Source organism: Taudactylus pleione, unplaced genomic scaffold (genome assembly GCF_031769625.1).
Source record: "Taudactylus pleione unplaced genomic scaffold, aTauple2 ptg000579l, whole genome shotgun sequence".
NCBI classification, from domain to species: domain Eukaryota; kingdom Metazoa; phylum Chordata; class Amphibia; order Anura; family Myobatrachidae; genus Taudactylus; species Taudactylus pleione.
In genome coordinates this window covers 3,128,903-3,152,500 of record NW_028284981.1, presented here as the reverse complement: position 1 = coordinate 3,152,500, position 23,598 = coordinate 3,128,903, and the positions used below count along the sequence as shown (strand labels likewise).

General features: G+C 47.5%; 1 protein-coding gene across 2 annotated transcripts in view; it reads right to left on the bottom strand.

Moving 5' to 3' along the window:
- Positions 1–23,598, bottom strand: part of PLXNB3 (plexin B3) — an 88,483-nt gene that overhangs the window by 60,161 nt on the left and 4,724 nt on the right. Inside the window, exon 1 of one of the 2 annotated variants that reach the window (XM_088453381.1) lies at positions 7,103–7,110. The exons of the other annotated variant lie outside the window; for it this stretch is intronic. The gene's annotated coding sequence lies outside the window, so the exon portion shown is untranslated. Of the gene's footprint in view, positions 1–7,102; positions 7,111–23,598 lie in introns of those variants that run through there. 2 annotated transcript variants of the gene reach the window in all.

Here is a 23,598-nt window from a genome sequence, read left to right as displayed (position 1 = left end):
TCTACCACCACCAGACTAACCCCTGCCATCACAGCTAACTCACTGCTTTCTACCACCACCAGACTAACCCCCGCCATCACAGCTACCTCACTGCTTTCTACCACCACCAGACCAACCCCTGCCATCACAGCTACCTCACTCCTTTCTACCACCAGCAGACTAACCCCTGCCATCACAGCTACCTCACTCCTTTCTACCACCAGCAGACTAAGCCCTGCCATCACAGCTACCTCACTCCTTTCTACCACCAGCAGACTAAGCCCTGCCATCACAGCTACCTCACTCCTTTCTAACACCACCAGACTAACCCCTGCCATCACAGCTACCTCACTCCTTTCTAACACCACCAGACTAACCCCTGCCATCACAGCTACCTCACTCCTTTCTAACACCACCAGACTAACCCCTGCCATCACAGCTACCTCACTCCTTTCTACCACCACCAGACTAACCCCTGCCATCACAGCTACCTCACTCCTTTCTACCACCAGCAGACTAAGCCCTGCCATCACAGCTACCTCACTCCTTTCTAACACCACCAGACTAACCCCTGCCATCACAGCTACCTCACTCCTTTCTAACACCACCAGACTAACCCCTGCCATCACAGCTACCTCACTCCTTTCTAACACCACCAGACTAACCCCTGCCATCACAGCTACCTCACTCCTTTCTACCACCACCAGACTAACCCCTGCCATCACAGCTACCTCATTCCATTCTACCAACCCCTGACCATTCCCTGCCATCACAGCTACCTCACTCCATTCTGCAAACACCTGACCAACCAACCATCCCCTGCCATCACAGTTACCTCACTCCATTGTACCAACACCTGATCATTCCCTGCCATCACAGCTACCTCATTCATTTCTACCAACATCTGACCATTCACGGTCATCACAGCTACATCACTCCACTCTGCCAACACCTGACTATCCCCTAGCATGACAGCTACCTCACTCCATTTTACCCTCTAAAAACCAAATCATTCCGTGCCATCACAGCTACCTCACTTCATTCTACCAACACCTGACCATTCTCTACCACCACAGCTACCTCACTCCATTCTACCAACACTTGACCAACCATTCCCTACCATCACAGCTATCTCACTCCATTCTACCAACACTTGACCAACCATTCCCTGCCACCACAGCTATCTCACTCCCTTCTACCAACACCTGACCAACCATTCCCTGCCACCACAGCTACCTCACTCCATTCTACCAACACCTGACCAACCATTCCCTGCCACCACAGCTACCTCACTCCATTCTACCAACACCTGGCCAACCATTCCCTGCCACCACAGCTACCTCACTCCATTCTACAAACACCTGACCATTCCCTGCCATCACAGCTACCTCACTCTTTCCTACCAACACCTTACCATCCCCAGCCAACCCAACTACCTCACTCCATTTTACCAACACAACATCCCCTACCATCACAGCCACCTCACCCCCTCCTACAAACACCTGACCATCCCCTGCTGCAGTCTGCAGCGTTAGTCCACTTAAAGTTAGTCTGCCTTCATTAAATGGCAAAGATATTTAAGCCAATTCCTGCCTGGTTTTAATCTTCATATATAGACCCTATAGTCTTTAGAAAAGTTTCTAAACAGTACTACACATGACAATGCATTTACTAAAATAATCATCACCAAAAGCACTAAATATATTTAACCATTTTAGGGCAAAAAAAAAATATTAGCACACAAGTAAAACAAAAAAACTAGGTAAACAGTAGGGGCCATTTTTATTTATTTATTTGAATTTAATCAGTATATTTCAAAAAGAGAACGATAATGTCATGCAATAGTTTAATAGGCTACAACAACTCTGTTTCAGTCAGTAAATTTTACTAGGAACAGGATGCCATGGACTCTGCCAGCAGTCCGAGTGTGAGGAAGCGATTGGCAGCTCAAGTACACACTGCTCCTACATCGCTGCCAAGATGACCTGGCTGGGTCAAGCAAAGAGTTTCCCACACAGCTCATACAGGCAGCAGGTGACCCTGGAACACATGCGGGTCTACTCCACAAGTGACACTATACTGCAGGATCCAGGCAACAGATATAACTGTGGGCCAACCATAGGCTAGAGCGGAATGAAAATCATGGCTGCATGTTACCATACAGAGATGGACTGAGGGCCCAATTCAGACCCGTTAGCTAAATGCATGTGCACGCAAAGTATGCAAATCCCGCGATCGCACGGCAAGGCATTAGCACACGCCTTATGTCTTGGCATGCGATCGCGGTGTGTATTTAGACGCCCACCAGCCTGTTTTAAGATGCCCACTTCCCCTTAGTAATACAAGTAATCTCCAGGAAGTGTATTCAACAATCGGTAACTTCGAGTACCATTGGACCCATACACAGCACTTGTGACTGACTATACCCTACCGTAAACACTGCGAATGCAGCAGTGTGTAACACATCCATCTGACGTGTCTGCGTTTTAATTATGCACGCCCCTGAAACAGCGTTCAGGCACGTCTGCGTTCGCACAACAACAACTCCCGTTTCCATCGATCCCCCCCCCGTCACCACCCACAAACGGCTCGTCCTGTCACTCATTCTAGCGAAGCGTCTGTGTACAAGGGGTGATCACATGGACTAGTTCGCGCGCTGCGATTTATACACAGGCGCAGATTGCAAAAATCGGCGAACGAGTCTGAATCAGGCCCTCAGTACAAAGTGCACTCAGCTACACTCCTCATTATGAAGAAGTAATCCCGAGTTATATGAGGAGTGGGCGCAACAACTGACTTCGTTAATGGAGGTGAGGGCCCGGCTTCTCCACACAGAGGCAATTATCCAGCCTGGCAGAGACCTTGACCGCCCCCTCCCACCCTCATGCCTTAGAGCCTGGTGCCACTACAGTTTCTGAAAGCCCCTCTTTGTCCGGGGGGCTCCGATAAGGTCTCTCTGGAACAAAACAGGGTTTTTCCTTCAAACCATGAAAATAATTGGGACATTGCAGTAATGAGTCACTAAACTAAAGCCACCCTGCAAAGCATCGGGAGACAACCCACCCCCCAAATAAAGCTCCGGATCTACTCCATCCCGACTTTCGCTACTCTATACTCATCCTTAATAATTCCATATTAAACATCTACTGCTGCATGCAGCTAGTAGCTTCTATCACAGCACCCTCTCTGGGTTGCTGGCAAGCTGCTCACAATTACAGTTCATATTTCATGATTATTGGTCAGTACACTCCTGGAAAGTTCCAAACCCCTGTACTTTTGCTGTGCGACAGCCTGAAACATCAATGGTAGGGCCCAAGGGACAACAAGCCCCCCCCCCCCCCCCCCCCGCCTTCCCTTTTGTCTAGTCTACTGGGCTTCACGTCCACTCAGTCCTGGACCTTTCGCAGGCATCAGAAGAGGGGGGAAGGTGGGGCAGGAAGAGGGCATCGCTGCCACTACAGAGCACAGCAGGAATCTGTCTGGGGAGGGGGCTTCATCTGCAGCAAATGATTGTGTAAAGCAAACAGTTATACTAAAGACAGGGCTTTGCAGGCTAATCCTTGTAATCGCCAGATCAACCCTGAGCAAAGGAGGTATGAGCTAACCCTTTCACTGCTGGCTGCGAGTTTCATATACTGGGCGACAACTGCCAGAAATAAATGCAAGGGGCACTAAAAAATAAGTAAATACAATTTCAACCAACATTAAAGAGACATTATTCACAACCCAAGCTGTGCTTGAGGTGGACGGAGTCTAAATGCACCAATGTAGCTCAGTTCAAGTAAAGGTATCAAGATATATTACTTTAGAAAACTAGCCACAATCTGATGGCTCGGGAATAGCAAGGCAATCAGTACACTTATTTATTATGATATCCAATCAGGATTGAACCTAAAAAAATTCAATATATAAACATTTGGCAACAAAGTCACAGATCAGAACACACAACAATCCCATTTGCATTCACTTTAACATTTTCCTGTAGTGATAGTCATCGATGATTTTACCATTGATGGTTAATTGGTTTAAACCATTGGTAGAAAATCATTGATGGTTTAGCCATCAATGACTGAATGCTGCGTATGCGCAGACCTCAACTACCGGACCGATACCACTGACGTTTTCTCAATATCGGATGCCTCCATCGATGGAGCAACATCGATGGAAAACAGCTTGCCATTGGTCATAGATCATCGATGGTTGAAAAACAATTGTCATCCCTATTTTCTAGTGCTCTTTCAATCTAATTACATGCAATCTCACTGGATAATTATGATTGAACAATTCTGTACAGACCGCATCTATAAATGTGTGCTCACTACTATCTGATTATAGACTCCATAGCTTTGTATGAATGGAGTTTTCCATTTTAAAATTACAAATAAGCATTCATGAGCCCGTTGATTTCAGTGTGCATCTTTAAGCCATGTACATCTTTCTTTTAGAGCAGTGACTCTCAACTTTGACTCCCAATTATCCCCAACAGGTCATGTTTTCAGAATTTCTGCCTATGGAAGCCGGTGGGATCATTACTGGCCCAGCAAATTAGAAAAACTCACATTTGTATAATAAAAGCAATCCATAAAACATGACCTGTTGGTGGTCGCGGAGGACTGGCGTTGGAGTACCCCTGATTTAGACAAAGGTCATGAGTATACTGGTTCATTCAATTTGCACTATGCGCCAAAAGCCACTTTCTTGATGGCTAGAAACAAAGTATTTCCCGTTCCTTAATCTACGCCCCCAGGTCAGAGTTCAACCTCAGTCAGTTTTAGTTTGCACATTGTCAGAACACAGTTAGGGGCTGAAGGAGAATGAACCAGCTTGAACCTATACAGGTGGGACGGGGGAGGGAACAGATGCAGAGAAAGCATGTACACACTTTGGGTGGGATTTACGAATGCTGCGGGAGCGGAGGGTTAGACCATGAGGGGTCAGGATTAGGGTTAGGCTGTGGAAGGGGAGGGCCAGCCTGTCTGAGGGGAGGGGAGGGCCAGCCTGCCAGAGGGGACGGTCAGCCTGCCAGAGGGGACGGTCAGCCTGCCAGAGGGGACGGTCAGCCTGCCAGAAGGGACGGTCAGCCTGCCAGAAGGGACGGTCAGCCTGCCAGAAGGGACGGTCAGCCTGCCAGAAGGGACGGTCAGCCTGCCAGAAGGGACGGTCAGCCTGCCAGAAGGGACGGTCAGCCTGCCAGAAGGGACGGTCAGCCTGCCAGAAGGGACGGGATTAAGGTTAGGCTGTGAGGGGAGGGGATTAAGGTTAGGCTGTGAGGGGAGGGGATTAAGGTTAGGCTGTGAGGGGGGAATTAAGGTTAGGCTGTGGGAGTAGAGGGCTAGGGTTAGACTGCGGGAGTTGAGGACTAGTGTTTGAGGGGTGAGGATTAGGGTTAGGATGCGGGAGGGTTAGGCTGAGGGAGGGGAGGGCTAGGCTGTGAGGAGTGAGGATTAGGGTTAAGCTGTGGGAGATGAGGGTTGGGCTGTGGTATAGGTGGGTTAGGGTAGGGGGAGGATTAGGGCTAGGCTGTGGGGGAAAGGAGAGGGTTAGGATGTGGATGGGAGGGTTAGGCTGCGGGAAAGGTGGGTTAGGATAATGATTATAATACTTCCCATATTCTGTCTGTATTCTGACCGTCGGCATCCTGACCACCAAGATCCCGTACCCAACCCGTATCAGATACAACAATTATATTTATATGTTGGGGCCGATTCTGCGACAGCCTAAGCACCTTCTGCTGTAGTCGCGTCTGCGACTTTATACTAATGCTTGTATCAGCCCTTCCCTGGTGTACAGCCATGCGTCTGACTGTGCAAGGGCTGAGATTCCCACTTTCAGCATCTTTAGATGCTGTAATCCCACTCGGTGCGTCTCTAGACTCCGCAATTGGTCGCACCATCGAAACTTGCATCAGCCCCATGCAAGGTGCAGATTCGCCGCCAGAGTATTGGAGCAATTGTGCGCCTGATTTCGCAATCAGTTCAGCGAACCACCCATAAAATGGATCTTAATATGTCTGAATAGTCACCGCCCAGCACATTTCCAGGACACTTCAAATACTGTGCATCTCAATCACAACTGCGCTGCTGTGCGATTTTTTTGGAAAACGTAGATGAATGTGCAGTAGAATAAAACATTAATCATTTGCACGAATATCGTCATTGCTTGAAACTCATAATCAGCCTCACTGTGTGAACCAGTAACTGTGTGACTATAGAGAACTGCTACATACTATTGCTAACACAGTGTTTCTCAAACCCAGTCCTCAAGAAACCCTATCAGTGCATGTTAGATCCTCTAGCTGGGAGCACTGGTGTGTTAACTGACTAACACAATAGATCTACAGGTACTAATTATTCCTGGGGATACCTTGAAAAATCATGTACTCTTTGGGTTCCATGAGGCCAGAGTTTTTAGAAACACTGTGCTAACATTATCTTCCTCCCACGTATGCAAATGCGAGTACTTGTTTACAACTGCAAATATTAGTAAATGAGGTCTGAAGATGACCGCTATCAGCTTGTGTGTACAGTCGTCTTCCAACCACATTAACAGGGTCCAATCAAGCCAGAAATTATTGGCCGCCCAGTATGAGCAAAGTAAATTATGACTGGCCGTCACTCAACCGTTAATAACATGTATGGCAAATTTGCCTTCAATACATGGTTCCCCCGATGGCACCAATGGTCCAGTTTTCCACCTCACTCTACTGCAGAGATGAACCCTGCTTAAAACACACAGCAGTATTGTTAATGTGCCCCCCCTGAGCGCCGCATTCACAGGAATGGGATGTTCATCGAGCTGCAGAAGAAATCGAGAAGCAGTGGACCAATAAGGCTTTCATAGAGACCCATCTGATCTGGTGACTGGAAAATCACTGGTTCCCAAATTGTCTCAACCTTCCACCATGGCTGTCTCTAACATGCATAGGTAACAGATGAACATCGAAATATAGATTATATAAACCATTTCCAACAGTGCCCAGCAGGTACAATATATATGTAGATATCACATAAAATATAGGATGTTGGTCTGAAAAGCCCAACAATGAATTTATTAGAAAAGACGTTCGTGTACTAGAACATTTCCAGTCTCAAAACGGTGTTGCACCCAGACTTGGAGAGACAACCTGTGCAATTGTTTGTTTCCCACTAATTCCCCTGCGATGACGGCCTTGAGCAAAACATCAGACAGCAAACCACAGGAGAGTAGGTGTGCGAGCTCCTGAAGAGAGTCAATCCGCCAGGTCCCAGACAGACACGTTCTACAAGTGTGGGGGAGGGAGAGGACCGCAAAACATGCATCAGCCTCAGAGCCAGGGAATAGTCCCATAATTATTAGCTCTGTGTCTCATTATCACCGAAAGGTGAAACTCATAGGGGTGGGGTCAGCAATTCAAGGACACAGACAACAGTCAGTCAGTCAGGCAGAATGGGCAACATGCTCATTTTATTAATCGCTCACTAGGGGAGCCATCGCCACAGACAGGTGTGTGTCACGGAGGCAAACATAATTCCCAGACAACTGTAATCATAGTGCAACTCATTTCCATTATAACAGCAATAAAGCCTGTGTAATATGTAGTCATTGTGTATGCTGACGCTTTCCAACAGGCGCTTTGACCGTATTTTGCAATGAGGTCCAAAACGAGTCCCTTCAAACCGTAGCATAGTCCCCATAACTAATTTATAGAGCCAACCTGTCCCACCGCATTGTACAACACCAGTAATATCACATCCACAGAGGTGTGAGGGGAGAGGGTCCTGCTTAACAGGAGCACAAGAGCCATCGTGGGGGGAGTAAACAGTGCACAAATAAGTTTATTATGAGATAACAAAATTCAGGTTAGAGAAATCACCACGGAATGGGCAATATTATTATTCCATGCGTAAGGTTAGTCTGGGAGCATTGCCTATACGAAACATTGGGGATTGTGCCACTTTTTGTTTCAATTTGCTGTGCGAGATGCTCTTCTACATGCGGCTCACTAAATGTTTTTTTTTTAGGTTTTGGGCATGATTTTCTGTAAGCTCTACAGACTGTTGTGTGTTAAAATCCCAGGAGATCAGCAGTTTCAAAGATACCCAAACCACGTCACTTAGATCACATTTCTTCCCCATTCTGGCTTTTGGTCTGAACAACAACTAAACCTCTTGACCATGCCTACATGCTTTTATACAGGGCCGACTCTAGGGGTGTTCGACCAGTGCAGTCGCACAGGGGCGCCACACCCATAGAGGGCGCACCCCTTCCCAACATCCCGATTTCAGCGGGACAGTACTGTCCCGCTGTTCCACCCGTGGGCCGAAGTGGCCCGCAGGTGGTCAAATCGGGAGGTTGGGGACCCCCACCGCCGCAGCTGTGCCGGACCCCGGAGTCTAAATGGGTGCTACGTGCATGCGCGCGGCATCCATTCAGTGACGGGAGAGGGCTGGGGGAAGCCCAGCTAGTGAGGCTCCCCCCAGCCTGACGTTATTTGGAGGTGTGCCAAGAGAGCATGCCTCCAAACAATGTCAAGTAGGAGGTGTGGCCTATGGTAATTAGGCCACACCCCAAATTTCAGTCCCCTGCTTTTATCCATTAAGTTGCAGCCACATATTTGACTTTATACACCCATTTGTTTATATATACACAATCTGATCTTGATCCAGCTGGGTGGTTAATTTTAACCCATGCACACAGAGAATTACAGCCAAAGAAGTCTACAACTACCAGACTGGGCATCAGAATTGCAGTGGATGATGACATTTTTAGGATTCCCTTTTCGAGGCAAAAACAAATAAAGCTGGCACCTGGTAGTGCACCCAGATTTTAACTCGGTGAAATATTACAGTTGGCAACATTTTAATAATTATATCCAGGAACACTTTCTGCTTTGATGGCTCTACAGTCCATCCCATTAGGCCCTAGGGTTACTGAGGTTGATTAGAAAGTACTTTTTGGACTTATGAATCCTCTACTGCAATAAATCAAATTTATACAGCCTAGGAAATAACAGAGTGAGAATTATAATAACCAACATGCACAAAAATAATTTGTTTGTGCAGTTAGCTAATATTGTACAAACATTTTAAGTACTGTAATTAAGAGTTCATAATCTGGATCCCTAAAAATGGATCTGCGCCCACGGCAAAAATCCTACACTGTATATGTCCCAATGTCATAGGTAATACTGCTTTTTGGTGTTTTGCTCTGTGGGGCTATTCAGCACGGTAGCTCACCATGGCGGTTATGTATCAATCCTTGGAGAGAGATAACATTGGAGAAGTTGCCCAAAGCAACCATTCGGCTTCTGTCAATTATCTTACACAGTATTTGAAATTACAGAAGCTGATTGGTGCTTTGGGTAACTTCTCCAATTTTATCTCTCTCCAAGGATTGGTACATCTCCCCTCATCACTTTTTTTTTTATTTTATTTTATGGTGCACGGTAAAATGAGCAATGTTGGGGTCGCAATGTGCCACCGTTACGAGCGTTCCCTCGCCGTTCCCACATCACATCGCACTGAATTGAATTGTCCCCTGTCTGATGCCACATGCTCCTTTGCGTTCATTGTATACTGATAAAATGGTAAATAATTGGAAACAAGCATTTCTCAAATCAATGGGCAATATTATGAGCCCAATTTATTAATGAAACGCATTACCAGTGGCATATTATTTAGTAATACAGTGATGCTAACGAATATGCCACTGGTATTCATCATAACGTGCCTCTCCAGCGCGGTCCAGCGACAGTCTCCCCCCTCAGTGGCGTCTTCTCTTCTGTTGCTGGCGGTGTCGGACTGAGGCATGAAGGGCCCACCGGGGGAATGCAGTGATAAGGGCCCATACTTAGGGGTGTGGCCAGCCTCTAGAGGGGATGGGGCCAGCCTCCACAGAGGCTTAGCTAACCATTATAGAGTGCATGGACTTGGCTCCTTAAAAAAATATATATAGTGAATACTGCTAGTGCATGCATGATAATGTACCAGACTAATAACAGCAATGCATTGTACAATATACACCATAGTCCTGTGCAGTATAATGTAACATATGTTTAATGTTTAGTTCAAGTGCAGAGTCTTGAACCTGATCCCTAGAGGAGGAGGTGGGCTCACAGGCAGTGGGGCCCACTGGGAGATTCCCCTGTACCCCTGTGGGCCAGTCCAGCCCTGGTTGCTGGAGGCCTATCGCTATCAGCAACGGGTTTCTGTGCACATGACACTTTCACCCAGCAGTGCCTGGAAGGCTTTGCTGAAGCTGAACAGGCTGCTGCTGGGTCTTCATTGCCGGCAATGTCGAGAGCGATGCAGTGACACAGAGACAATCTTAGCTCATCAATCACTGGTTCAAATCCAAACAGTGAGAGATCCCGACGGGCGTTGGTAAGTACCCTAACCCTTCCCTCTCCCCCCCGAACCCTCCTTTAGGGGTGCCTAACCCTAACCTCCCCCCAGGGGTGCCTAAACCTAACCCTATCGAGGGGGTTACCTAATGCTAACCTCCACTCCTAGTGCCTAACCCTAATACCCCTTTCCCCTAGCCTAACCCTAACCTTCCCCGAGGGGGTGCCTAACCCTAAGTCACCCCCCGGGGGACCCTAAACCTAACCCCCCAATCCCCGGGCTAAGTGTTATACTTACCCGTTAGCAGACGATCGGGATGGCGGGGGTCGGTCCCTCCAGGCGTCGGGATTAAGATAGGCATCTGCATTTTGACGCCTATCTTAAGTCTCTTGTCGGGCAGGTCCAGTCGAGATTTAGACCGGCGGCATTGCGTCCGCCGGTCTATTAACTACATACCGTCTTAGATTATCACTGATTATTAAATATTGAACGCATGACATAACCCCTTTAGCACTTTGTTATGTATCGTTGATAAATGGGGCCCTATTATATGGCTGCCGACTGTCAGTATTTCTACTAGTTGGTAACCTTGATAAACTATACATATAGACTAAGGGATACTTACCTACTCTCCCGGAAGTTGCGGGAGTCTCCCGAATTTGCTGGCACTCCCCCGCACTCCCGGAAGAGTAAGCAGCCCTCCCGCATCTGGCCCACTTCCTAGTGAAGTGGACACTATGGGGAGGATAATCCCAGGAATCATGGGTAAACAGGGAGCAGAGCCAATATGATGCTTTTCTAAGAAAATTATGCCATATTGGCCCCGCTCGCTCTCAATTAACCTGCAATTTGCGCATTACCCGCGACGGGGTGGGGCTTAGTGAGATGTAGCGTCGGGCCCCGCCCCCACCTCGAGTAAGCTGCGTCTCTCCTCTGGGCTGCTCCAAAAAAACTCAGGGGTCTATTTACTAATAGGAGACAGAGTGAAAAGTGATAAGGTGCCAGCCAATCAGCTCCCAACTGTCATGTCACAGGCTGTGTTTGAAAAATGACAGTTGGGAGCCGATTGGCTGGTACCTTATCACTTTTCACTATGTCTCCTAACACTGCTTAGTAAATAGACCCCTCAAAAAGTAGGCAAGTATGGATTATAGATATGGTTTATTCAAACATAATTAAAAAGGACCATGTGGCCTGTAATTGACACGTGTGTAAGGCTCCACCAACCACTCAAGAGGTTTAAGAAGTATTACCTCAGTCTGAAATTAATTCGAGATGAGCGGTTTGTTTTCCTAAAAACTGCACACATACGATTTTTGGGGTTCCAAGTAGAACAGATTCCCGGCTCGGGCCACTTCGGGGGTTCCGAGTCGAACAGAGGCCCTGATTCAGAGCCGGACGCTCTGACAGAGCGCTCTCTCTGAATCAGGGCCGTCCTTCTCTTTTTTTAGAGCAGCCTCCTGGTCGCTCGCATAGCTGTGGGTGACCACCCCACAGCTATAGCGAGTGGCCAGGAAGATGATCGCGATGGTCAAGACCATCGGGCTTGCGACGAGACCCTTGTGGTAGGGTCTCGTTGCCGCAAGCCCAAGAATGCTTTCGGCTCTAACAGAGCCGAAAGCACTCCCACTGACATCACTTGTGATGTCAGTGGGGCTGGCCCTAGACGGGAGGCGTTCCCATGGGAACGCCTCTGTCTGGGCAGCCACGCCCCCGGCCCGCCCACCAAAGGGGGCGTACTGTCATTCAACATCGACAGCACGCCCCCTTTGTTGCAAGACCCGGAGCGACGGCTTGCCCGTCGCTATCCAGGTCTCACGCATGCGCACGACGTAACCGGCTCCGTCGTTTGCATGCGCACTGGGCCAACATCGACCCGCTTGCGAGCGCATAGCGCTCGCGAGCGGGTATGAATCAGGCCCAGAGTCCCGGCTCGAGTCTTCTTTCAGGTTTGATCTAAAAACCGTATCACTTGCATGTTTTTGATTGCATGCAACTCCCTCCATCATGAATTCAGGTGCTAAATTGGTCAAAATTGACTGGTAATGAATGTTATTGGTGTTAATAATACTATAGGAACAAAAACAGATCCAAGTTACATGATTTCAGCTATTTTTAAAAAAACTATTTGTAAAAGAAAACCAAAAAAAAAAACACTTGAGGGTGATTTTGACAAAACCAAAAACACGATGATGATTTAGAACCATAATCAAAACATCTTTGATATTAATCGCTCCCAGGGGAAAATGCGGATAAAATGGAGCAAAAATCTGCATGATAATCGTACTTGAACTTAAACACCAGCGAGAAGATGTTCTCATCTAAAACTCATGTCACACTCCTAGACTTCACATGGAAGTGGCTGAATGTAGAATATACTGTACATTTCCTTCCTCTAACAATATAAGTTACATATAAAACCACTAAGAGATCTGAGGATTACTGGCGGACCGCACTATACTTCCTGCTGTTGTTGTCAGACACTATTTTACTCTTATATGAAATCATAACACAACTAGGGGCTTCAAGTTTGCCGGTCGATGGAAACGCTCCTAACCACAGTGCGGTGAGTAAACAGACGCTGAACAGAAAAATTACTTATTTTAGGGGACATTTACAAAACTTACTGTAAAGGTGGGAAACAAAATGTAATTTTTCCTACAGGAAAGCCTTGGATGGAGAGAAAGTAGATGTATACAAGGTGCCAGCCAACCAGCTCCTGTCATTTTCTAAATTACACTGGTAAAATGACAAGACTGTTTGGTTGCTATGGGAAATGGTGCCACTTCCTTGGTACCAGCCTACGAAACTGACCCTATATACAACATATGCAATATAGATGAATGATTGTAGCGGGGCTCATGCTGAATACAACAAGGGAAAAAAGTTCCAGATCTGAAGTGATCCATATTTTATTTCAGAGCCAGGATTAAGAGGGCGGCCGGGGTGGTCACCCGCAGTAGCGCATGGAGGAGGCGGAGCCAATATGACGCAATTTCATTAGAATCTAGTCATTTGGCCCCGCCCGATTGACCCGCGAATCACAGCATTTTGTCATGAGGGGGAGTGGCCTAATTAAATGGTGCTGGCCTGCTCGTTCCTGTACCGCTCTGATCTGCCTCAAGGTAAGTTTGTTAGTAATATATATGTGACATGTTTGTGTATATATGTATGTGCGTGTAAGGTATGTGTGACATATGTATGTGCGTGTAAGGTATGTGTGACATATGTATGTGTGTGTATATATTTGGAAAAAAAAAAACCCATAAAAATCCTGCGTTGGCCCCGGACCCAGAGGCCCCTCGCATATAGATGCATCACACTATCATTGGACTGGGCCATGGTGTGGGGTCAAGAGGCATTGTAAGCTTGCAAGCAGGGCCCTCTTACCTCTATGTCTGTCTGTTATTACCCTGTTTTGTTCTATCAATGTTTCCAATTGTAAAGCGCAACGGAATATGCTGCGCTATATAAGAAACTGTTAATAAATAAATAAATAAATAATAAGAGGCAACAAATGACATAGCAACAGGTGACTTAGTCTGCACTGGTGGGATGAGCCAGGATGGGAAACAAGAAGGTCTCAGGTGGCACCATTGGTATGCCCGCAGCCAGCTCTTGCTAAATATTTTTCTGGAGCCTGCAGGTTCCAAGATTTGAGATTACAGGGGCTGAATAACAGTGAGGATGTATAATGTGAACCAGGCGCACTGTTTGGCATAATGTCATCTGGAGGCACTGCGTGGCATAACGTAAATTGGGGGTGCTGCGTTGCATAACTTAAACTGGGGGCACTGCAGTGTGCTCCATAAATTTGTGGTGCTGGAAAAATATACACAAAGCACTTTTTTAAAAACATTGCCAGTATATCATTATGACAAGTTTATTGGTAGAAGCCTCCACAAGTTAGTTGGCCTGGGGCTCCCACAAACCTTAATCTGTTTTGACAAACTTTAGATAATTTGGTTCAGTCTACAACAGCTTAATGGACTGGTACAAAAAGCAGTGGGATGATGACATGGGGGTCTATTTACTAAGCAGTGTTTGGAAACAGAGGACCTCATTCAGAGCAGGACGCTTGCGCTCGCTCAGAAAAAGGGGTTGGCTATTTAAACTGAGCGCTCGCTCTTTACGGTCTGTTGACGCCTCTATGTCTGAGCGAGCGTCTGAAACATGCGCTCGCTATTTTGTAAAGACGCCCCCTGGCTGCTCGCATCATACGTCATCTCCGCTATTTGATTAATCAAGTACATCGAAAGGCGTATGAACTGCTCGCAATTCCTGTGGTAGCATTTTCCTACCGCAATAATGCGAGCAGTTCAGGCTAAAAGACAACCAAATGACGTGGTCGATGACGCTGCTTTGTTAATTATGCACACCCTTAAAACGCCCGTTTTGACCGTTTGGCACGCCTGCATTCGGATCTCCACTCCCCGTTTTCAAGCACCTTCCCCTGTTACCACCCACAAACGCCTCATCCTGTCACTCAAATTAGCAGGCACTCGCTATTTTGCGAGCACACGATTTCCGACCGCACCGCTTACGAGCGGCTCTGAAACAGGCCCAGAGTGAAAAGTGATAAGAAAGTGATAAGGTGCCAGCCAATCAGCTCCCAACTGTTATTTTTCAAACACAGCCTGTGAAATGACAGTTGGGAGCTGATTGGCTGGCATCTTATCACTTTCTAATCACTTTTCACTCTGTCTCCTAACACTGTTTAGTAAATAGACCCCATGGTCTGTTAGTGTGCGTGCAGTCATCACTCATCTAAGGTAACTGTGCCGCAAAAGCTCCACATCTTCCCAATTTGGTTTCCAGGACCAGCGACAGTGTGGGAACTAGGGGCACAGCTATACCGAAATTCCAGGGGCCCGCAGAGGAGCAGGCAAGGCCAACCTCTGCCTGCTCCACTGCAATAATCATGTCCAGGGAGCCACTGTGGAGGTCGCCGATGCAATAGAAGTTTTATATTTATTGTGGCGCAGTGCGCATGCCATCAAGCAGTGTCGCACTAGTAAAAGGCAGAGCAGAGGACCCGCAGCAGGAAGAGGAGCAGACAATAGACAGAGGGATGCTGGAGAGACCCTGGGGGCTGTTGGAGAGACAATGTGGGGGCTGGGGAGACACTCTGGTGCTAGAGCTGCAGAGACATTGACATTGGTTATATTCCTACGCAAACAGGAGTCTTCTGGACCATGTGATCTTCTACGTGAATAATGATCTCCAACGTGATTAAAGTCACCATCTAGGTGCCCAGGAAGGAACAATTTCTTTAGATGTTCCCCATTACAGAGAAACCACATACAGGTAAGGCTGACTCTCAAGTGACTGGCCTGTACTTGCCGGGGAGACCCCAAAAACGTGGGTATACTGGACCCCATGATTTATGTTGCCGGCTCTGTTGGCTATATACCTGTATTGTCAACTGGACTAAGGTTTTGAACCTGTCCACGTACAGCACTTTAAGGTTGCAAGGGGCAAGACACTTCAATTCTCAGCTATAGATTGGCTGTGGGGGGGGGCGGGGGGTGCGTGAGCAGGAGTATCAATTAGAAACGATAGTCTCTTTGAGTGCAGCTTCTGAATGGTCCTTAATATTACACACTCTCTCTGCATGTATCAGTCCTCCTGGCTCTAGGGTAGTGCGATTTATTGCCCTACCTGCGAGCGCTGCGTTAACCTATCATAAACTATATTACTGTCTTTAATTATTAAAGGTAACAAAGAAGAATTTTCTTTTCAATCTAATGATAATTGTTACTATTATTTTTTATAGACTTAAAACCAAATTCAAAACTTTTTTCAGTCCCAAAAAAATTTTCAAAATGGAAAAAAAAAAAATGGAAAAGAAAAATATATAAAAAGCACATTATTTCTGATCATTTAACATTAGCACGGCTAGGAAGAATACTATAGGATATATACACATGTTTTCCCCAGTAATAAAAAATTACAGCTCACCTACCTTTTCCTATTGCTTCTTTTTATTTAATGGGGGACGTCAAATAAATAACTTATAGGAATTACACATTTTTCTTTTAAGACTATTGAACACTAATAATAATAATAATTAAAAAAATATATATTAGCAAAACCTGACAACCCAAAGGCAGTGGTTTCACCCTCCTTACCTGACCGACGCTACAGAAGCTCAGCAGCTCCAGGGCCAGAACTCAAAGGAAATAAACTACTATTTAGACATCAGAGCGGGGAGCGGGGGATCAGAGAGTAGGGAGAGGACAGAGCATTATATACAGTCTCTTCTGTCTGCTGTGGGATTTGCGACTTCTAATTTAGAACATAAAAGTCTCTCATATGTTCCATGTGCCTGGGTCTTGACAAGTCTGATCTTCAAATGGACAAGAGATATATATATATATATATATATATATATACACACACACACACACACACACACACACACACACACACACACACACACACATCTATGTTGCTGGTGGCACTGGGCAGAAAACCACAATAATCACATGATAAAAGGTCAGCATTCTCTCTTTCAGGAAATGGAATCTTTGGCATTCGAGTTGTTGATTAACTGGCTACTAGACCTTAAGCAGCCCATAAGAGGTTCCAAGTCCGCCATTACAGTCCAGGTTGTAAGGATATCCATGATTGAGCCCAGATGGTTAAACACACTTACCGACATTCTGGATGTCCCCTCCGGGAAGGGGTAGCCAGGTCGGTGTAGCGGGTGGTGTAGGGATGGCTGAAGTTAGGGGTGTGCCCCCGCCCCCCGTTTTAAAATGCAGATATTACCAACACTATAAGCAGGGGGCGGGGCTACAATGAGTCGGTTCAGCACTTGCGGGGGAGCACGGGGGGCCGTCGGCCATTCCGGGAGACTTGTCTGGGACTGTAATCAGGGGCACCCCTATGGGGGGGGGGGTTTGTAACAGGTACTGATTACACGGGCTTGGACCTGCGGGAGGGACCTGGGTCCGCCGCTCTCCCTCCTCCCCCCTTAGTCCTGTTAGTAGTAGCAACTCCCAGCAGCAGACTCCTCTGTCTGCACCTGATAGGAGAGGGGATCTGCTACTGGCTGAGGGGCACAACTGTGCCCCCTGTAGTGTGACACCGCAACTACAGTGTTTTTTTTTTTATTTTTTATTTAGAAGGCGTGGTCAAGCCTTTTTACATTAGGCCACACCCCTTGCCAGTACCCAGGCCCACCAGTCTCTCTACGGCCCTAACAGAATTTACTCTGCTATACATCAACAAGCCCAATTCCCCAATCCCTGTTTCTCCATTTATCGGCAAAATCCAACACGTTAGAAAATCCTTGACCTACTACAGAATTGTGACCATTGATCGTTGATGAACGGCTACAATGTGACCATAAAGTCTTGTTTCTAGCTCACCTCGGTTGTGTTGTCTGTCTCCAACAGTCCTGCGCTACAATTGGTCACTGTATTCATATAAGCAGCAGTGTTGTCGATGCCCCTCCCCTGTGAGCTTTCACTGCATGCTAATAAGTATACAGGGGAGGGGCAATGACAACACAGCCGACTGCTTGCATATGGCGAGCAGCAGTAGTTTACGGACGAGGCCGGTTTGATGTACCCAGAGCATAGATATGTAATACACCCCCCAATACTAGATTTTATGTTTTCAGTGGCATTCTTCTTTAAATATAAAGCGGCCGATTTAAAAAGACTGCCTTTCACAACTTTAGACACTTATTATAGAAGGCATCTAAAATTACAGGAACATGTAGTAAGTAAATTTGCGATTGCTGACTTCCTATAGGTCATTTATATGAAGAATACCAGTAAACCAAAATCTGCAGAAATGGCTGACAACAGTTAGTAATAGCTCGTAACCAGCTACACAGCAGGTTTAAACCAACAGTATCACAGTACAGAAACTATTACGTACATATACCTGTAAAGGCTATTAATATATTTTCTTAAGGCAACGTATTTTAGTTTTATGCTGGGTACACACTTACGTTAAGGACCGGTCAGCAGACCAATCCGTCGTGCGAGCGGCCGATTAGTAAGCTATACACACTGACAGAATGACCGCTTGATGTGTCTGGGCTGACATCACAACTGGGCGGGCATACACATATGCATGCAGATGGCATCGGATGTGCTGCATTGCCAACCTGATATGTCTGTGAATGACATATGGGGTGTACATGCCCACCGATGCACTCGCCATATGTGGGGCATTTATGCAGTGGGTATATGGTGAGGCGACTTTCCTTTTACACTTGTACGTCTTATTTCCATATATTGCTCACCACACACATTGGAAACGATTAAGTGCGGCCAAGATGGCTGCCACGCCTGATACCGGTATGCAGTCGGGAAGCTAGTGGACCTAATCCCGACAGCCGGCTTCCCGACTGCTTAATCCCGGCGAGGGTTAAATGACAGGCGTCTAAATCTAGACGCCTGTCATTTTACCGATGCCGGGAGACCGGCACCCGGCATCCTGATCGAAGGGACGCTGAGCGCGGATAGCCGCGGGGGGGGTTGTTAGGTTTAGGGTTCCTGGGGGGGACTTCGGGTTAGGAACCCCCCTGGGAGGTTAGGGTTAGGCTAGGGGGAGGGAGGGTTAGGGTTAGGCACTCCCCTGGGGGACTTAGGTGTAGGCTGCGGGGAAGGGGTGGGAGGGTTTGGTTTAGGCACTGGGGGGGGGGGGGGGGGAGTTAGGGTTAGGCACCCCTAAGGGAGGGAATTAGGTTAGCGATACTTACCTTAGGGACGATCAGGATTTTCACCCATGTCGGGCAGCCGCTGTCGGGATTCCGGTAAATCATGCCGATTTCCCTGATATCATACCTGCCAACTGCATATAAAACCATTATTCTCTATATTATAAAGCCTGCACCGTCCTGCTTTTCTCTAGGGCGCTATTCTCCCTTCCTCCCTTGGGAATGATTAGGTTTCCTTCCAGTGCATGTTCCATGATAACCAGGCAGCTGCTGCAGAACTGGTAAGAAGAAGCCTCTTCCTGCTCTGCTGATAAGAAACCATCCTCTCTGACCATGGGTTCATACTCAGATACATAAACACAGTCCTGAATGCTCCTGTTCCCAGCTGTGTTTACATCACTGCAGCTTTGATCAGACCAGGAGATACTGCACAGGCTCTGGGAGGGGTGGAAAACACAACTCACAAAGGATCCCGGAACAGGTAGAAAAGGATGACTGTAACATCACGCCTGTAGGAGTTGCGCTTTCTCTATGAAACAATTGTTATCTTGTGTCAAAGAAATGTTTTGATCAAAAACTATTAGTTCATACAGAGCTCTACGGATTTGGCCATTAGGGGGCACTGAATCGATCACTGGGCGGAATTCAATTGATTCCTGCGCCCATCGCACCCGACGGAGATATTCAATTCTTGCTCCTGTTGGGCACGATCAGCTGCCAGCGCTACATTTCAGCTCGCAGCCCCTGGGGGATGAGAGCTGAAATGTGCGAAAAGTTACATGTTTGGGCGCCCAAACATCACTTTTCGCGATCGCGCCCAGCAGTTTGGTCGGGTTTAGCTGCTTTACGCGGCTAAACCCGACCACTTTGGGCGCGATCAGCACGAAAATCTGGAACAATTGCATAGCGGCCCGCGATCTCCTGTCACTTTAGACGGGAGATGCGGGCCGCGAAAACAATTGAATTCCGCCCACTGAGCCTTCACGTTACCTGAGCTTAGCATTAGGAGTATAGGTTTGCAAATTAAAAGGATATCAGAAGGTCTCCTAATGGCTCCATTTAACATTGAGACTAAATGCCGGCTTCATACTCAGGGCCGTATTCAATTAGAAGCAAAAAGACGTTTTCGCGTGGAATTTAGCGATAATTTTGCCTTTTTTTTTACTCCGTATTCAATTCCATTCTGTTTTCGGCAAAAACGTATCCAAAACACGTGATGTCGGCAAAAAGTCCGGCAGGCAAAACTTTTCCGCAGGTGCAATTGAATACCGCCCTTAGTTTAGTATCACTGCATCTCGCACTTGGCGAGATCCAGTAGCGTTTCCCTCCCTCCTCAGCGGTGTCATCTCCTGTGTTGCTGGCAGTCTAATGTTGCCAGCGATGGGTCACTGTCAAAAGCGTATGAGGGTCGGCTTCATCCTGGCAAAGATTCAGCAAAGCCAGGAAGGTTTCTCTGATCTGGGAAGGCCTTGCTGGGTCCCCCACTGCCGGCAATGGGGACTGTACATGGAGAAAAGATTTCTTCATAAGCAGCGGTAAGCTAATATTCTCACCAGCACTAAAGGGGTTATGACTTGCTGTTATTGGAGCCCTATAAAAGATATAAGGACACTTTTGATGAGACTTCTCTTATAGGGCGGGATGCATCTAAGCCTACTTTGCGGACAAACCTCCAGAAATTACGTATTCGGAGGGTTTGGATGCGGTGGGCAACGCCATCTTTAGATGGCGTTACCCAATAGAAGCTTATGGGCTTCTATTCACATTGGGCCCGACTGGATCGCTCCCAGCACCCTCCGCAACACGTGCATAACTCGACACGTGCTCAGAAGGACTTAAGGGTCCGGATATCCTTCTATCGCAAAGGACAGTTCTTACCGATAGAGCTGCCCTTTGTCATTTGCTTCAACCATGCGGCGTTAGTAAACACAGTTATGTTTGCGTTGAGTGACAGGGGTGCACCACATTCAAGATGTCATACATCCCGCCCATCACATCCAACCTCCGGGATGTACCGCACTGCGGAGCTTGGCATGCGGTAAGTGGCCAAACCTCTGTAAACGTAATTTGACCGCAAAATAGGCTTTGATGCCACTCGCCCAGAGTAATATAATTAAACCAGAATAGTCCTGATCCCCAAAGAGGTGACACTATATAAAAGTCAACAACAATAAGATTGTTACATCTGTAAAAATTACTTCTACACAAGCATAATTACTGAATATAAATAGTCGTCTTCTCCTGGTTATAACAAGTGCAGATAGCCATGGAAATTAGGTCAGCCGTGCAGAATTACCGTATATACTCGAGTATAAGCCGAGTTTTTCAGCACAAAAAATGTGCTGAAAAAGTACCCCCTCGGCTTATACTCGAGTCAAGTGTAGCGCTGACCGGACGGAGTTCGGTCAGCGCTACACACTGCCAAACACACAGCCGCCGTCTGTCAGACTCTCAGCGGCTGCTGCTGCTCCCACTGCGGGAGCCATCTTCCGGCTCCCGCAGTGGGTGATGGGATACACGTCGTCATGACGACGTCTCTCCCATGCAAAGTGGCCGGAGGAGCGGACAGCGGCGGGACCAGGAGCGGGAGTGTTTATTTTTTTTTTATTCTTTTCACGTCTCTCTCTACTGGGGGGGGGGGGGGAGAGACTACAGGGGGCGATTACTACAGGGGGCACTAAAAGGGGGGATTACCACTGGGGGAACTACAAGGGGGGGATTACTACAGGGGGCACTACCAGGGGGGGATTACTACAGGGGGCACTAAAAGGGGGGATTACTACAGGGGGCACTAAAAGGGGGGATTACCACTGGGGGAACTACCAGGGGAGGATTACTACAGGGGGCACTACCAGGGGGGGGATTACTACTGGAGGCACTGAAAGGGGGGATTACCACTGGGAGCACTACCAGGAGGGATTACTACTGGGGGCACAACCAGGGGGAATTACTACTGGGGGCACTACCAGCTGCTGCCATTTCCCACACTAGGCATACTCGAGTCAGTAAGTTTTCCCAGTTTTTTGGGGGGTAAAAGTAGGTACCTCGGCTTATATTCGGGTCGACTTATACTCGAGTATATACTTTCTTGCTATGACGGAACTGTACATAAAGTAATGGTAACACCTCAGTTTGGTGTTTAACACTAAATAAAGCGGAACATACATTCATTTCTATGCAGCTTGAGGCCCACTGAATATTATCGTCCTAACACATAACTGCTGGCACCTTTGTTAACACAGCATTAAAACAACCAGAACAAAGCTGACAGAAAAATGTAACAAGCTGAATAACTTTTGCCCCAGATGTGAGACTGAGCTGTTCCCTCCTTACTGGACATGGCTCTCCCACTCTCGCCCTTGTCAGCCTTGACTTCTCCGTCCTGATAAGATGTATCTACCCCTGTTGTGTGTACAAGTCCCCATCTGTTTTCCTATGTCTAAGGTACCTCCCACCCAGATAAAAACAAAACAGTGTGCATCCCCCGAGCAGGAAGAGAACATGGGGGTCCAGGACAGAGCTACATGAAAAGATATCGCCCATATTAGCCATGGAAGGAACCAAAACAATGTATCCTACTGCATCTGTATCCTGCCTGCGGCAATGACCCGACTGCAAGCTCCTGGGGACCACAAGGAACCACATCCTATTGATGCTCCTATCTACAACTACCCAGCTGGAAAGTGACACAAGTGCAATAATATACTTATGACATGTAACATAACACGTAGACGATCACTGAAGAAACTCCATATCAAAAAAGGTGATAATTTTGTACAGGTTGAGTCTCCCATATTTATTTATTACCAGTGATTTATATAGCGCTCACATATTCCGCAGCGCTTTACAGAGAATATTTGGCCATTCACATCAGTCCCTGCCCTGGTGGAGATTACAATCTATGGCCTGATTCAGACCCGGTCGCAAGCGCTGAGTGCTCGCAACCGGGTCGATGATGGCCTAGAGCGCATGTGCACGACGGAGCCGGCTCTGTAGTGCGCATGCGTGAGACCCGAATAGCGACGGGCAATCCGTCACTCCGGGTCTCGCACCAAAGGGGGCGTGCTGTCGATGTTGAGTGACACCACGCCCCCTTTGGTGGGCGGGCCGGGGGGGGGGGGGGGGCTGCCCAGACGGAGGCGTTCCCATGAGAACGCCTACCGTGTGGGGGCGGCCCCACTGACATCACAAGTGATGTCAGTGGGAGAGCTTTCGGCTCTGTTTGAGCCGAAAGCTCTCTGGGGCTTGCGGCCACGAGACCCTACCACAAGGGTCTCGTCGCAAGCCTGATGGTCGCGATGGTCTTGACCATCGCGACCATCATCATGGCCGCTCGCATTAGCTGTGGGTGGCAACCCACAGCAATGCGAGCCGCCAGGAGGCCGCTCCATTAAAAAAAAAAAAAAAAAAAAAAGACGCCCTGATTCAGGGCGTCCGGCTCTGAATCAGGGCCTATGTTCCTTATCACATGCTCACACACATACACACTAGGGTTCATTTTGTTGGGGGCCAATTAACCTACCAGTATATTTTTGGAGTGTTGGGGGAGACCGGAGTACCTGGAAGAAACCCACACAAGCACAGGGAGAATATACAAACTCCACACAGTTAGGGCCG